At 32.9% G+C, this 18,011-nt stretch overlaps 1 long non-coding RNA gene across 1 annotated transcript; it reads left to right on the top strand.

The window, feature by feature from the left end:
* The first annotated feature begins 9,915 nt into the window (after positions 1-9,915).
* LOC114074674 lies at positions 9,916-10,647 on the top strand. Its single transcript, XR_003575003.1, has 2 exons — positions 9,916-10,303; positions 10,398-10,647. It is a non-coding gene; the product is annotated as an uncharacterized LOC114074674 (long non-coding RNA).
* The last annotated feature ends 7,364 nt before the right edge of the window (positions 10,648-18,011 follow it).

Raw genomic sequence — 18,011 nt, 5'->3', positions numbered from 1 at the left:
GGTTTTTGACTTGCTTTCTTTTTGGTACTTTCTATTGTTCTTCATATCCCTTTTCTTCCTCTTGGATGTGAGGTAGAGCTTTACTACTACTTTGTTTTCCTATCCCTTGAGTTCCAGACTGCTACTTCATTTTTAACTTGTGATCTGCTGCTACTTGGCTTTTTACTCATGATCATCTCCACCTTAGGCATAGTGTTGCTGAATTTTCGCACCAAAGTATTCCTTGCAATATTATCAACTTGTCACATGGAAATCCACATAATCATGGGTAGACTGAGGGGTCATAGTATCCTGGAAAATTATGCCTTTGAGCTGCTTGAATTATTGCTGCTTCACAAAGAACAGGATACCCAAAGTATCAACAAAAGGTGGAGAATGTCATCTTAGAAATTAGTAGAACTTCCCCAGATGATGGGTTGCTTCCAATACACATTAATCTATAGGGAGATTTGGTTGTACACTCCATTATGACGTTTGGGGCCATGGGGAAAACTTTTATGACTATTTACTCAAGGTCTTCAATAGACTTGCTATAACTTCTACCTCTCAACACCTTCACAGTTTGCTGGAGATCTGACTGTAGGCACATCGTGGAATATACTAAGGCCAGAAATGGTTGAATATTTGTTTTACCTCTGGGAATGATCAGGCAATGAGTTCTGGGAAATTAGTTGGACAACAAAAATCATACAAGGGACCGCTGACATGGAGAGAAGGCCAATTTTGGTAATAAATAGGTTCTCACAGGTGGTTTAGTTGATTCAGAATTATGAGAATCAAGTTTTGTATTGCCTTACACTTATTCAGCCAGATTCTTGGGATTTATTTGAATGATGTTAGAGTTGCGCAGAAATGATCTCCTATGACCACTTATATGATTAGATAGCATCGCTATTTTTAGTTTTAGTTCTCACACTCCCTTAAAGCAGCGAAATATATTCTAGTAGAGGGCGTATTCGTATATCAAACCTTGTTATTTTTTGGGGAAAAAATGTGTCGTGAGTGTTTCCATATACAAAAAATCTATTGACACATTTTGTTTTTATTGTAGGTTATACAATCTCAAGCTCGTCAATTTAATATGTGGGTGATTTCAAAGACATTATTCGAAGAAGAGTAACAAAACTTATTTTAAGACATTATTCAATAGTTTGAACAAATCAAGTTTATATTGAAAAGTTATGACTGTCGTATTTTGGATCTATACTTCTTTTTGTTTGTCTAGATTTGAAGAGATATATTTTATTTTATGGATTAATAGGAATATATATATGCTTTAACCATTAGCAAATATTGGTGTTACTATGAGGCTCTCTTTTGCGAAAATGTTTTTTGGATTTTCATATATCCATTTTTGGTAACTATTTTAATGTAGTAGATATTATTAATGGCGGCTAGTCAATTTCCATTAAACGTTACGATATTTAGTGCCAATTCAATGGAAATTATTAGACATAAAATGGACGTTAAAGGGGGCAAACTAAGATATTTACACAAGGGATATTGTAGACACTAGTCACCATAGCAAAATTATCGTTAAAACTACTAACTTTTAGGAACTATTTATTTTGATTTATCGACTAAAACAATGGATGATAAAGGACCATGAATAGATGATATGAATTAGTTTTAGTAGCCAACATAATTGCAGCAAACAATCACCATTAAGACTACTACCTTTTAGCGGCTATTATTTAGATTTATCAACTAAATAATGGACGCTAATAGACCATAATTAGCTGATACAGTTAACTTTAGAAGCCATAACAATTGCCGCAAACAATTGACATTAAAAGTACTACCTTATAGAAGCTATTTATTTAGATTTATCGAGCAAATCAATGGACGCTAAAAGACAATAGTAAGATAGTATGAATTAACTTTAGCAGCCAACATAATTATGGAAAATAATTTTCGTAAAATCTAATGGTTTGTAGAGTCAATTCGTGATACCCTTTACCAAAATTTCCCACAATTACCGCAAAAGCCTTTGTCTACCATAACATTGCCGCTAAAGTTCATTGGCCGGTAACGAGTACCGCGACAAATGTTATGCCGCTATAGGGACCTTTGTAGTAGTTGTCGATGGAATGGAGGACCTTAGTCCACACTGTGGTTCAACATATAGACAAAACAATTGTGTGCTTCTGACCCACGAATCCGACTTACTGTCCCTAGAATGACCTATGGTTCGTAGATGGGGTCTCGTGGGTCAGTTCTGTGACAAGTTTCAAATGCTTTTACTTTGTATCATTTCATTCAACACATACTAACACATTAGGCCTACACATGCATTTCAAAAAGTGATTAGGTAGTTAATCATCCTTAGGGTTCCATTTTCACAAAAATTACAGATTATTACATTGAATCTTAGGAACCCTATGTTAAAACTTCCAATTCGGCCTATTAACTAATATCATTGGTCAAAATGAACAACTGATTCACATTCTATCGTCCCAAGGGTGTTTCCAACTATAGTAAGAACATGCAACTAATAGATAAACAACCCAAGGTCAAGATCCATTTTGTGACTTCATGAATTAAACAATGAACAAACAAATTCAGTGTCAAGGTGAAGTCATTTTACCTTACAAGTAAGCAAAGTGGGTGAGTATGTGATTGCAATGAACACCTTAGACCTTTGATAGCCCTTTGACACCCAACACGAACAGAGAAATCTATGTGAGGGGAAAATAGGGTGATTTTGGGAGAGAAAAGGAGAATGATGGGAGAACACAGTGATATGGGGAATTGATATGGGAGTTTTTTTGTATTTGGAGGGGTTAAAACGGTTAGAGAAAATTTGGGTAGTGGGGGATGAACTTAATATGAGGAGTTTTTATTATAAAGGGGTCCGGGTCAGGTCTCCAGAAATCCTACCTTTGACCCATGAGAACCAATCGAAGGTCTGTGGGTTGACCTACGTCCGCAGGTCGCTATAACACTTAGATCTTTTTCAGAAAACTTACCTGTGTCTACGGACGTCATTCAATGTACGTGGATGTAAACACAAACTGTCCATGGGGTACGTAGACCTCTGCACAACCTTTTTTTGCAGATTTATCTTTTAATCCCTGCACACTTAGCAACCATTAGGACTTTATTTTTACATTTATTGGACACTTTTTAGACGCTTACCCTATTCTACATCTAACCAACACTAATATAAAACTAAAAGACCTATCTAAAGAGTTACAGAAATTCAAATAAAAGAAGAAAACCCCTAAGTCAAAAAGGATTCTCCTAAGTAAAGCTTGACTTAACGTCACGGCATGACACAAGCTTCTTGATTACTCAAACTTCATCAAGGTAATAGGACTTAATAACTTGTTGCATAATCTCCAACTACCCCATGCAAACTCTGATCCTTTGCATGTTCACCTTGAACCTTTTCCTCTCCTTGTTCTCGAGCTCGACCGCTCCATGTTGAATGTTGAGTAACTTTGAATGGCCCGGTCCACTTGGACTTTATATTGACAAGAAACAAGCTCAACCTTGAGTTGAATAGAACCACCAAATCACCCACAACAAATTCAAGTTTTCAATCTTTTGATAATGATACTTCTTCATCTTCTCTATGTACAAGGCTGAACTTTCATAATCTATTAGGCAAAACTCATCAAGCTCATTTTTTCATTCACAGTTTGACTCAATGCGACACCCCAATCATAAATTTACTTCTTTAGTGCCTACATAACCTTATGCTCTAGATCTACCAGCAATAGCAAGACTTCCCATATACACGATGGTAGGGGGAACATACCTATGGGAGTCTTGAATGTGGTGCGACAATTTCTTAGGCATCATCAAGACTCCTTGACCAATAAGTTCTATTGGCATTCACAATCTTTGCAAGGATATGTTTTATATCTTTGTTTGACACTTCAACTTGCACACTAGGCTGCGGATGGTAAGGAGTGGATACATTGTGGTGTACCCTATATTTCTCTAGCAACACCTTGAACAACCTATTGCATAAGTGGGAACCTCCATTTGTAATTATATCCCTAGGTGTACAAAAACTACAAAAGATACTCGTTTACAAGAATGTGGTGACACTTTTCCCTTCATTGTTTGAAAGCGCAATTTCTTACATCAATTTCGATAAATAATCAACCGCAACAAGAATATACTCATCCGATATGAGGACCCATAATTTTATGGCCCCATACATCAAACAACTCAATCACCAATGTAGGGTTCATAGTTAGCTCCTACAACTTCGAAATTCCCCCTTGTTTTTGACAACCATCACAAAACATGGCGAAATCATGAGAATTTTGGTAAATGGTAGGCCAGTAATACCCACAATGCATGATTTTATAAGCACTCTGAATACCATTATGATGCCAATAAACAGATGATGAATGACACACCTCTAGTGTACTCATTATCTCAACCTCGGACACACAAAAATAAATAATCCCATCATCACAAATACGGAAAAAATAGGGCTCATCCCAAATGAATTTCTTCACATCATGCACAAACTTTTTTCATTTGGAAAAAAGACAAATTTGATGGAACCAGATCACTTGCCAAGTAGTTAGTGAAGTTTTCAAACCAAGGAATAAGATCATGAGAATCAGCCAATAACCGTTCCTCTGGAAAAGCATAATTAGTTTCAGCTCCATCTCCTAGCTTAAGCATATATTGCTTGTCTTATATGGACAAATAATCTGCAACTTGTTTTCTATACCCTTTCTATGTTTTAACTAAAAACTGAACTTTGTAAGAAACAATACTCATCTAATCAAGCTCGATTTTTCATCCTTTTTAGCCATAAGATACCTAAATGCAGACATGACCTTAGTACCAAGCAAGTAGGATTAAAATTTGTCAAATGCAAAAACTATAGAAAGGAGTTCTTGTTCCATCACCTTATAGTTCTTTTGATCCATATTCAAAGCTTTGCTGGCACAATAAATATGATGAAGAATATTATCTCGCCTCTATCACAATACCACACCAAGCTCCACTCCACTCACATAAGACATCACTTCAAACGGTTGATCCCAATCCGGTAAAATAATGATAGTTAAGGAAACAAGCTTTTGTTTCAGCTGTCCAAATGCTCACAGACAAGCATCATAAAAATCAAACTTACACTCTTTTTTTTTTATCAAGTTTCACAAAGGGTGTTCAATTTTGGAGAAATCCTTGATAAACCTCCTATAAGAGACCGCATGCCCAAGAAAAATTCTAACACCTTTTAAAGAGGTAGGTGGTGGAAGCTTTTCTATTACCTCGACTTTAGCAATATCTACTTCGGTACTCTTCTCTGAAATTCGATGACCCAACACTATATCTTCTTTCATCATGAAGTGATACTTTTCCCAATTAAGTACAACATTGCACTCTTCACACTGTTTCAATACATCGACTAAATGCATCAAACAACTATCAAACGAGTCACCTACCATAGAGAAATCATCCAAAAATACCTCAATAATTTCCTCTACCACATATGAAAATATCACTATCATGAAACGTTGGAAGGTTGATGGAGCATTACACAACCCAAATGGCATCTGTTTGAAGGTGAAAGTCCCATTAGGTCAAGTGAAGGTGGTCTTCTCTTGGTATTTCGGAGAAAGTAGATTTGATTTTAACCCGAATAACACTCAAGAAATCAATACCAACTCTTACCAGCAATATGGTCCAGCATCTGATCGATGAATGACATAGGGAAGTGGTCCTTTTCTGTCCAAGCATTTAATTCCAGTAGTCCATTCATACTCTCCATCCAGTCACTCGTCATACCAGAACAAGATCATTTTTCACATTAGGAACCACAATATTCCCAACTTTCTTAGGGACGCAACTACTATATGCACTGGAATATATGACTCCAACGTCCAACCATTTGATTATTTCCTTTTTCATTACCTCTTGCATAGATGGATTTAGTATGATTTGGTGATCGATACTAGGACTATGGTTCGGTATGAGTTTGATTTTTATGAGAAAAAATACTAGAGGAAATTTGAATAATGTCCGCAGTAGTCCGTTCTGCCGCCCCTCTTAAACCTCTTCAACACAGAAATCAATGCCTCAACTTGCACCTCAGTCACATCATTCACAATGATGACCAGTGAAGTACCATCTTTATCAAAAAATAAACACCTCAAATGTGATGGTAGAGCCTTGAGCATAAATTTTGGAGCTTTTTCCCCAAAGAGTTTTGCGGGTAGAGATTCTTGATTCTTCATATCTTACTCCAATTTCTTTTGATTAGAATGAAAGTTGAACCGATCAAGTGGGGATTCATCATAGTCTTCACCTTCAAAATTCATTATTATCCCTGCCAGAGCATTAACATCCAATCTCTCTAAAACATCAAAACCTCACTCTATAATATGATTCACCTTTTCAAAGTTCGATTGAAACTTCATCTTCCCTCTCTCCGTATTGACAAAGGCACACCCATTAGCAAGGAATGGGCTCCGTAAGATTATGGGGACATCAAAATAAACCCCACTATCAAGTTTCATTAAATCTTCCAAAAAATTGAATGACTCCACTTTCATAAGTACATCTTGAAGAAAACTAGTGGGCTTCTTCACAGTTCTATCTGCCATAAGTAATCCCATCATAGTCCGTTTTGGAGCCCCTAAACCCAACTTCTTGCAAATAAAAAATGACATTAGATTAACACTAGCACCCAAACAAATAACACAAACCTTCACAAAATAAAACAACATGATGGTACAAGGAATAGAGAAATTACAGGGTTCCTCTTTCTTTTGCACAAGAGGCCTAGTAGCAATAGCACTGCAATGTTATAACCTATCATCATCCTCAAAACTGACAACCCTTTTCTTAGTCACAAAAATTTTTCATAGATTTTACATACTCAACCGTTTTCTCCAAATCTTCTAGCAAAGAAACATTGATAGAAAGGTGTTTCAACATAGCGATAAAGTTGTGGTGTTTTCATTCTTCATTCTTCTTTACCGTTCTCTAAGAGAATGGAGGTGGAGGTCTAATCATGGGAATAAATTTTTGGGTTATATCCACTCTTTCTATGTTGCATTATTGGACTCTCCAGTAACCTCAATCTCATCATTTTCTTTTTATCCACAGTTTAAACCTAGGACGACATAGGTGGATCAACGGTGTATTTACCCACTCAAGTAGTGACTGTCATATAATGCCCATCACTCTTTGGATTATGGATGGTGTTCCTAGGATGTGTGCCACAATGATGTGGTTTTACTATAGTGGACAACTAATTCATTTTCTACTCAAGTTGCTTGATCGACACTCCATGGGCATCAACTTTTTGACTAATTCCAGACAAGTTGTTTTGTGTCTCCTTTACATTCTCATCAGTCGTATCAAACCTCTTCATCGTATTTTGTATCACATCCTCAATACGTGACATACTACTCTCATTTTTCTATTGCCAAATTCCTGATTTGCAGGAGGAACATAAGGCCTCACCTTCTCATTTTTGTTGTCATAGTTGTTCCGGTTGTAGTTGTTATTGCCATTCTAGTTCCCATCCCGGACATAGTTACCATCTCGGTGTAATTTCCATAGTTCGGACCTTGGTTTCCTTGACCTTGGCGCCAATTATCTGAGTTGGAACCTTGGGAATTGAAACCCCCGGTCTAATCATTTACAGTAAGCATCCTCCTCATAATAGCATTCCTCAACTTGTGGTGGTGGATTTCTAGTCAACTAGTTTACCGAATTCACCTTTTTTGGGCCTCCGCTCACATTCTTCAACACCAATCCCAGTTCTTTCCTTATATGAGCCATATCCTTATGAATGTCATCCGCAAATTGATTAGGCGTAGCTTGATCTGCAAATGTGCTTTTTCTTGTGTTAGTCTTTTGAGTGCTCCGTGCTTTATTATTTTGGAAATCCTCTCAAATTTCTCAACGTTCTCCTCAAAAGTGCACTCACAATATTTAAAAACATGTCTTAAGCAAAAAGGAAACAAAATAAGGAAATAAACTTTCTTGATGTGGCTTTGATCGACGAATCAAATTTTTGACTATGGGTCGACCTACAGTTCATAGGTCCCCTCCGTTAGGCAACACTTAAACTTTTTCTACAAGGCTTGGAATCTTCAATGCACAGCTCATCACTGACAGACGTGTAGGGCACACTGTAGGTTGACCTACGCTGCGTGGGTCCTCTTCCGTGTCTCCACACTTAGCATTTTCATCAGATACTAGAACTTCAATTCTCTGAACACCATCTACAGATGTGTAGTACAACCCGTAGGTCAACCTATAGTCTGTATCAGACTTCCTTGACGCTCCTTCTACACACACCATCGATGGACCATTATAGGACATACGGTCCGTATGTCCCTTAGTGGGTGGATACTTCTACAAATTTTTCAGTTGTCATCACACTCAATTGTGTCCAAGCCTATTTTCTGCAAACATGACATAAAATCATCATTTCCAATACAAAATGGCTCTAGAAATACACAAATCTTAAGTGAAATGTATCAAAAATACTGTAAACTCACGGTATATCATTCACACATAATCGTCTCATTGGATTTGATTCACAATTCCCTACAAATATATATGCACACATACAATGAAGCAATTATCCGTCATATATTATACAACAAAAATCAAACAAAACTAAGCCTGAATACTCCTGAGACACTTTAGCCTTCCCTTTCAAAAAAAATTCAACTTGTTCTTTGTTTATAAACAAGTAATTAGCACATGGATCAATAAACAAGGTATAATATAATTGGATTATAACCAACTTGTTAATCCAAGACCAAACCCGTGATCTTAATGTTCATATAGGGCATTTCCCATGATTAACTTCAGGCGAAAAACCCTACCTGAACGATAATCACCTAAGTTTCTAAGTTCTAAGAATCGAAATAAATATTAGGGGAATAATTACCTTACCTTTAGTGCAAGAAATCATGGAAAACTATCAAGAATCACTCTGGGTCGTCCCTTAGCTCTTAAGAACAAATTTTTGCAGAAAATAACAAAATTAAGGGTTTTCCCTAACTTAATTCGTGACTGACCCGCCATATCGAATCCCATCCAACCACAGGTGCCCCGTCCTGGTGGGATTAATCATGCCCAAAGACTTCCGTGAATAAAGAAGCTCAGAATTTAAGTTTCAAGCTCCCATTTCACAACACACCTTTAAACCAGGACGTTCTAAAACTACCCTTTCACTCCAAGATTTGTTTTAGGAGTTCTACTCGCCTGAATTGGATTCTATAAAGTCTTACATTCTTCGTAAAGTGTTGGCTATCAACTAATGTGATTAAAATCATAATTAGATCCCTCATATGTTATCATATTTCTCTAGATTTCACCTATCTCAGATTTTGTCCAAGTATGGCCTAGGTTGGAAATTTCCAAGTTACTTCTCAGATGTTTTCATGCCCAAAATCTTTCCCTGTTGGCTTTTCTATAACGGCAGAAACAGGTCGTTGCAACATGTTATATGAAAGTAATTCTTATGGCTCAAGTATTCTTATATATTAAGGTATCTATATGTTCTATGAAGGTTGACCACATGAAATATATTACATCTATATTTTCCCTGATTGTTTTTCGCTCTATTTTCCTAAATTAGGTCTTTATTCCTATGGTATCCAGATATGGGATCAATGATCATATATTGCATTTTCAAAACTACTTCCATTAGTCTAGGGAATTTCTATCTTGAAGTGAATAACTATCAGCCTTGGAAGTTATTATGAGAAGATTATGGATGGTTAAAATTTTTCTCACGCATGGTCTAAGGAGCTACTCTATGATGTATGTAGCTTGGATTGGCTACTTTACATACCTTCCATTGATTATATGAAAAGGCGGAAATTACTCATGACTCTTAGTGATAAAGAAAATAAAGACTATTGATTAGTTTTTTCTATTTATTCTTAGCACCAAGAGTATATTGAGATGGAAGCTCTCTCGTAGCTAGAGGTTGAGTTTCTTGTAGCAATCTCCTTATGAAATATGTGCCACCATAATATGATTGTCGTTGGTAGATTATAATTGTCTTAGATATGCATTAGATAGTGGGTCCGCGTAAGCTAGAAGTTAAGGTTCTTATCGAAGAAAGTAAGGACACCCCTTTTTAGTGTGGGGTAGACACCGGATTCTATGTTATATCTCACATGTTCTATAGGTCGGTTATGGTTGCATCCAAAAAAACTCAACCAAGGATTATTTAAAGAAGTATCTCACAAGTTTTTTTTATAGATTTTGAGCTTGCATTAACCATGATCACGATTATGTTTTGTAATATCTTATCTTATGTTTAAGCTTGGTCTCTGCATATCACAAAAAGGTATTTTAGCATAATTTTATAACCCTTCTGCATTGTTATCATACGTTGTACATACTTTATACTAATTCATACTCTATCCAACATTGTTTTGTAGGTGTAGGGTCCAACACTTTGATTCTATAGTGTCCAGGGATCACTAGTAGATATTGAGGAGTGATGATTCCTCAAGTTCTGAGGACCAAACATTTATTGTTTATTGTATTTACCTTTCAGTTATTGTCTCTGATGCATGTGTTATGTCCCAATCCCTTTTGAGGTAATAGATGTCTTTGAGACTATGTAGACTTCCACTATGTTTGTGACAATTTTTTTTATGATATAAATTGTCCTTTTAAATTCGTTAATTCTATTATCTTCTTTATGTATGTTAAGTTACTTGTATAGGGTCTCTTAGTGTCCTTTACACCATGTCATGTCTAGGGGGTACTTTAGGTCGTGACGCCACTCCCTAAATTTAGTCCAGGAAAAATGAATCTTCTCTCAATCTCTCTTCTATTCTCCATATTATTTGTCGTTCTGTAACTTTCTACAAGTTCATTATTTGTTTATTGTTTCTTATAATTTATTACTGAAATAGTAATAAATTAACACAAAAAAAAGAATGTTAGACACGAATCTCGAAAAAAATAAATTTATTTAAAAAACAACTAGCATCATCTATAATACAATAAAATCTTTGATTTGTGACAACCATTAGAAAGTCAATTATTGTTTTTTAAATTAGTTTTAGCTCTTGTCACACAAATGCCTAATAAGGAGAAAAAACTAATTCATAAATGTTGTTACTCTTTAGATATTACTTATAAACTCAAACTTTAAGAAAATAATATAAAAATAATAATCAAAATTAATTTCATTTAGTAATTAATGTTCAACATTAGCAACAAAAGATCAATGACGAGTTGATTCTTGATATGATTTAAATTTTTATTATCTATTAGATTTTGTTGATACAATTCCAAATATTCCTAATCTAATAGCAAATAAATCGAAATAATAAGTTTAGCGGTGATGTTTAATTATCCACTTCATAAGCAATCTTTCTATAGATAATCAACTAGCTAGCTTCATCTTTTTCTTGATCTACACATCGCAATTATAAATAACAGTTTTATGCTTGTTAAAAAATACTATCAATGGATACACTAAGTATTATTAAGCATAATCAAAACAAATTTTTTATGCATATGTTAGTTTTTTCAATAAATATTTTTCTTTTTTCTTTTTGCAGTATTTTTTATAACTATTTTTTAGCACTTTCACAATATGGTTTTTTCTGATAATTAGTCGTATTTAAATGGAAAATAAATATCTTTTAAGATTAAAACCATCACTTTGTTTAAATTTGATATTATAATAAGTTGAAGGAAAAAAACAAATAGTACACATTCGCCAGATATTATTTTTATGATTTATCACTTAAAATCTTCTTAGATCTTATCCTACTCAAATTTGTGAATTTATCCATAACTTTTGAACAAGTTAAAAATGTCTTATGAATAGAAAAATAATAATATTTATAATATTTTACTTTCATTTATAATTTTCTAAAAATTTAGCAAAAATACATTATAAAACCCTCTTGCATCTTACTTCAAAACACATCATTGACATTTGAAACTCATATTTTGTAAGAATTGCCAAATATTTGAACTCAACTCTTTGTGTCCTTATCATTATTTCATGTATGTATTTTTATTCTTAACAAGATTTTTTTTTTATTTATTCTCATCATTTTTATGATATATGATCTTACATGATATATGTGTGTTAATCACTTCAAATAAGTTATCACTTTATTTTTTATTTACCATCTTGTAGTTGATTGTACAATAACCATGATGTTATAGGTCAACTTAATAGGATTATAAATAAATTCTCTATACTTAAAAATTTATAATGAATATGGACTGTTTCAAAGGAATGCTTCTAACGTATGCGATTGATTGGTTATTTCGAAAAGCTATGCATCTGCCCCTTGATTAATTTTCAACAAAATATTCATACAGATAGTAGGTCCATGAGCTTATGATGGGGTAGAACATTTTAATGAAATATCGTTTTCTATTTACTTTGTTGTAGTTGCACTGACAAATCTTCAAGTGGATGCTCAGAATGGATGTACTGAAAATTTGAATCCAAATGGATGTGTTCTTGCGGATTGTCGAAACAAATATTTTGAGAAACACAATTGAAAAGGACTATGCTCAACAAGTGGTACAAGAAACTTTATTTGTACTTGTGTATATAGTTGTAGCCTTGATGGTGATTACACCACATAATTAAAAATATTGAAGTAACTTCGAATGTTTTTATTTAATTTGACTGAATTATGTAAAGGATTCTTCATCCAGTTATTGTATTTCTATTTTTAGTTGAGATGCATACCAATCTTTCTCGAAACTCGTTTAATATGAATTTACAATACTTATTTAAGTAATCTTAAAGCTCAACTTGAGATATCTCATTAGGGATAGTGGGATTATTTTCCATCATATTGCTAGAATTTCAATAGCCAAAGTATAGATCTTTGAATTTTTAGTTTATAAGTTATGAATCACAGATCTTTTTACATTAGTATTGAGATCTAAAGAAATTATTTATTGATGAATTTGTTAAAATTAAAATAACTCTTTGGTCAAAGTTACTAATTTCCAATGAACATGTAATATTAATGACATTGGTTGTATCCTTATCTTAATTATCAGAACTTTTTCTAAGAGGTAAAGCTAGGATTGAAATCTATCTGTACATAATAGGAAAAGAAAAATCGTTACATGACAGCACCACAAATTTTCAGAATTTCAAATCATAAATAATTCAATTTTATATGACTATTAAATATTTTAAATTTAAAAATTTTAAATAAATATATACATCAAATTATAACAAATGACAAATTTAATTTTTAAAAACCCAATTTATAGATTAGTTAAAAGGAAAAATTTAATACATTTTTTAAAAAACAAATTTTATACAATTTAAAAAACCGTCAATTTAACACCCCTCTATGAGAAAGACTTGGACTTAGAAAGAAATCATTTTTTGAAAATAATCAAATTTCGAAAGTTTGAAAAAGTTAAGCTAAGTATGAGTTTTAGATCAAGTTGCTCAGGATGATTTAGGTGTGCTACAAGAAATCGTGGGAAATATGTTTTAATTATATTTTCAACACCACTGAGTTTGATCAATTTCGAGTTTATATAATGAAAGTCAAGATCAATTTTTATAAAGGTATCATGGATTTTTAATTACTCTACTAATTAAATTCGTTTGTGGTAATAAAGTTGCGGTCTCAACATAATGGATTCAGTTTATGGTTCATACAAAAATAAGTTAGGGTTTTGAGAGAAGAGAAAAAAAAAAGAGGAGAAAAGAGAAGAAAAGAGGAGAAAAAGCTTGGAATAGTCGAGTTCTTGAAGAATCAATGGAGGATTTCGTCAAGGGTTGATCTCTAAGAGGTATGTAAGATCACACAACATTGAGTTAGTTTACCCACACACCAACATGATTTTATTCAGGGAAATTATGGTCTAGAAAGTATATTGAGTTCTTGATGGATTTGTTTAGAGTTTCTAGTGGGTTCTTGATTGAATGAAGTTGTTGAGAAGTTCCTAATTTAAATTAATCAAATTAGATGTCATTTTGAGTAGATTCTTGCATATTTTGGTTATGTAGTTGAATCCAAGTGCTTGGGAAAATAACCAATTGAATCTAGAGGGTTTAGAAATGAAAAATGAGCAAGAAAAATTGGGGATTTTCTGGGTGGGGTCTGGGGCGCCGCGCCACCTAGAGCGCCTCACATGGGGTTCTAAAGTTTGGGCTCAAGAGCGTCGTGGCAGTTAGTGCGCCCTAAATCAGGTTATGAAGTTTTGAGTGTGGCACCCTGTGCCACTCAGAGCGTAGGGAGGCCACATCTTCTACCCTCTCCCACTTTTTTCTATATGAATTCCCTCGAAATGTACCTATATTTTCTAGTTGATTTCTACACTCTAAGGTACGTCTAAACAACATGAAATCATCCATAATATGAGATCATGAGCAATGAATTGATATATTAAATTCAAAGAAAGTTAAGAGTCAAGTGAAGAAAAGTTCATAGAGTTTTCAAAAAGTCTTTTACAAAGTTTTAACTTTGTTTTAAGATTTGAGTTGTAAGTTAAGTAAAGAGTAGAAATTGAAGTACATTTCTTCAAAAGATTATATCAGGACTATGTATTTCCAAAGAGTAAATATTATTACATTTAAGAAATAAAGGAAATTTTAATTTCCAAAGAGTCTTTGAGCTAGTTTTTCAGTAAAGAGTAATGCTTTCATATTTAAGCAAGAGAGGAAACTTTGATTTTCAAGAAAGAATTTGAGATTTTTCTTGAGCAATTTTCTAAAAAATAGAAACTATTTATGTGTTTAAACATATGAGCTAGTATTATATTTTGGGAGTAGTATTGAGCACCGACATGGAGGAGTGTTAAGACAACTCCAAGCCTCCATAAACCATGTAGCCATCATAGGTAGAAAAGTGTCATACTTTTTAGATGATTCCTTAGTGATTTTAAGCATAGATTAGTATATCAACTTAGTAGTCATGTTCAATACCCTTGGCAAGGTATAGGACGGTCCTATCAGCGTGAGACGAAATGTTGTAACATCACAATAGCTCTTAACCGATTAAGTCATCCTTGAAGTGACATATGTGGCAACATATGCTCGTTCTGTCGGGAAAATTGGAAAAGAAATGTCATATGTGGCAACATATGCACGTTCTGTTGGGAAAATTGGAACAGAAATGTCATATGTGGCAACATATGCACGTTCTGTTGGGAAAATTGCAACAGAAATGTCATATGTGGCAACATATGTATATCATAAAATAATCTTTTGGGGGGTAATTCAATTAAATTATCACCTAATTCAACATGTAACACTAATATATAGTCTTACAACATGTCTAAGTACAAAATTATGGTCTAATACAACAACCTTCATCAATTATATCATTTATTTTTACAAAGACTATCATTTACCACTAGTTCATCATACAATGACGAAGTTTGTACATATGATAGTTATATAAAACCTTTATAAAACGTTGTTTCAAGTGTTGTAACATATTTTTATTGTATAATTATGGTTCAAATTACTAAAATTTGGTCTAATTCGACATTTTTCAATTCTAAATTGCTCAATTTAGTGATTAAGTCATCATTGAAATGACATATGTAACAACATATGCACTTTCTGTTGGAAAAATTGCAACAAAAATGTCATATGTGGCAACATATGTATATCGTAAAATGGTATTTGAGGGGTTAATTCAATTAAATTGTCACCTAATTCAACATGTAACACTAATATATAGTCCTACAATATGTTAAAGTACAAAATTATAGTCAAATATAATAACCTTCCTCAATTCTATCAATTATTTTTACAAAGATTATCATATCACTAGTTCATCATACAATGATTAAGTAACTTCATATGATAGTTATATAACATCGTTGTAAATCGTTATTCCAAGTGTTATAACATATTTTTTTTGCTTAATTATGGTCCATAGTACTAAAATTTGGTTCAATTTGACATTTTCCATTCATAAATCGTTCAATTTATCGACTAACCCATTCTTGAATTGACATATGTGGCAACATATGCACAGACTATTGAAAAAATTGCAATAGACATGTCATATGTGGCAACATATGTATATCATAAAATGGTCTTTTTGGGGTTAATTCAATTAAATTATCACCTAATTTAACATGTAATACTAATGTATAGTCATACAACATGTCTAAGCATAAAAATATGATATAATACAACAACTTTCATCAATTTTATCAATTATTTTTACAAAGACTATCATATCACTAGTTCATCATACAATTACTAAGTAATATCATTTGACGATTATATAAAACCCATATAAATTGTTGTTCCAAGTGTTATAACATATTTTTATTGTTTAATTATGGTCCCAAATACTAAAATATGATCCTATTTGAGATTTTTCCATTCCTAAATAACTCAATTATCGATTAATTCAACCTTGAAGTGACATATGTGACAACATATGCACGTTTTGTTGGAAAAATTACAATAGACATGTCACATGTGGCAACATTTACACCTTAAAATGTATTTTTTTGCCAGATAATATTTCAAAAGGAATAACAACCCAACCATCCTACAAATAAATAAGTGATAAAAACCACTAAAAAGTCCTGATTTAATACCAATAACTATTATATTTTATCTTAGAAGATATCAACGATAAACTAGAAATGATGAGGGCAACGACGCTTTGTTGTAGAAGAAAATTGCAACATATTACCACTTATATTGTAGAAAACATAGCAACAATTTCAATTGTAAAGAAATAATGGAATGAGAGAAAGAAAAGAGAAAAGAAAGCGAAAATTAGAAAAAAAAATTAAATTTGAAAAATGAAACGAAACGACCTTTTATAGAGGTGAGGAGAGAGGAAAAATTAAAGAACGATTGATCTAGACATTTTTATTTTACTTTTTAATTTTTTTTATAATTCATAATGTGACATCTTTTGCCACATATATCCTTTCTGTTGGAGTACATGCAAATAATTTTATAGTTTTTTTTACAAAAAAAGTTATATGTTGCCACAGACACCACATTTGTAATAATAAAATATTGACACATATCTCCTTTCTGTGACATATGTTGTTACATATCTTCTTTCTGTGACATATGTTGCCACATATCTTCTTTCTGTGACATATGTTGCCACATATATTCTTTTTGTGACATATGTTTCCACATATCTTCTTTCTGTGACATATGTTGTCACATATATCCTTTTTGTTGGTGCACATGTAGATAATTTTGTGGTGTTTTTTACAACATAGGTTATATATGTTGCCACATACACCACATTTCTTCTTTTTCATCATAATTGAAATTTATCTCAATAAAAAATCATTAATATTTATCAACAAAAATAAACACTTCACCAATTGTTTTAAACAACTTATCAACAAAAAAAGTAATTCACAATGGTATACATAACCATCAATCTAATCAATGGTGGATATTGTTGCTTCACATCACAATTGACGACTTCAACTTTTTTCTCTTTCTCTTTCTCTTTCTTTTTCAATTTATCCTTCTCCATCTCTAGGTCGTTCTCTTTCTCCTTCTTGTTCTCCTTGCCTTTTGGGTCATTAAGTTTTTCTTTCACTAATTATAGATAGTGATTGAGAAATAGATTTTTTCAATCTCCTACACTTCAAATATTTGTGGACAACTGAACAAAACTATATTTCTTAAATCATATGAACAAAATGGTCACAAAAAGAACAACAAAAACAACAAAAAAAAGAATTTTCAGTGAATGTTAACATTATATATACATTTTCTCAAACCATGACTTTTTGGGTTTGTTAATTTTCTTTCTAAAATAATAAACAATGGGTATCATTACACTATTATTCATTTTTCACATCAATATATCGATTTATTTTTCATTAACCCAAGAAAAAAAGCTTAGTATTGTTTAAAAATTGTAAAATCTCTCAAAAAAATGACATACCCATTTTAAGTCAAACACAATTCAGTTTATAAAGATTAGAGAGTCACGACCGGAGATGAGAAGGAAGATAAGATAATGGGAGATAATATTTGTTTTGATAGTCGGATTTTCAGATTTTCTAAAGAGGAAGAAGAAAAGAAG

The sequence above is a fragment of the Solanum pennellii genome, chromosome 11 (genome assembly GCF_001406875.1).
Source record: "Solanum pennellii chromosome 11, SPENNV200".
NCBI classification, from domain to species: Eukaryota; Viridiplantae; Streptophyta; class Magnoliopsida; order Solanales; family Solanaceae; genus Solanum; species Solanum pennellii.
The sequence above is the reverse complement of the archived record's forward strand: the minus strand, read 5'-3'. Positions and strand labels throughout refer to the sequence as shown.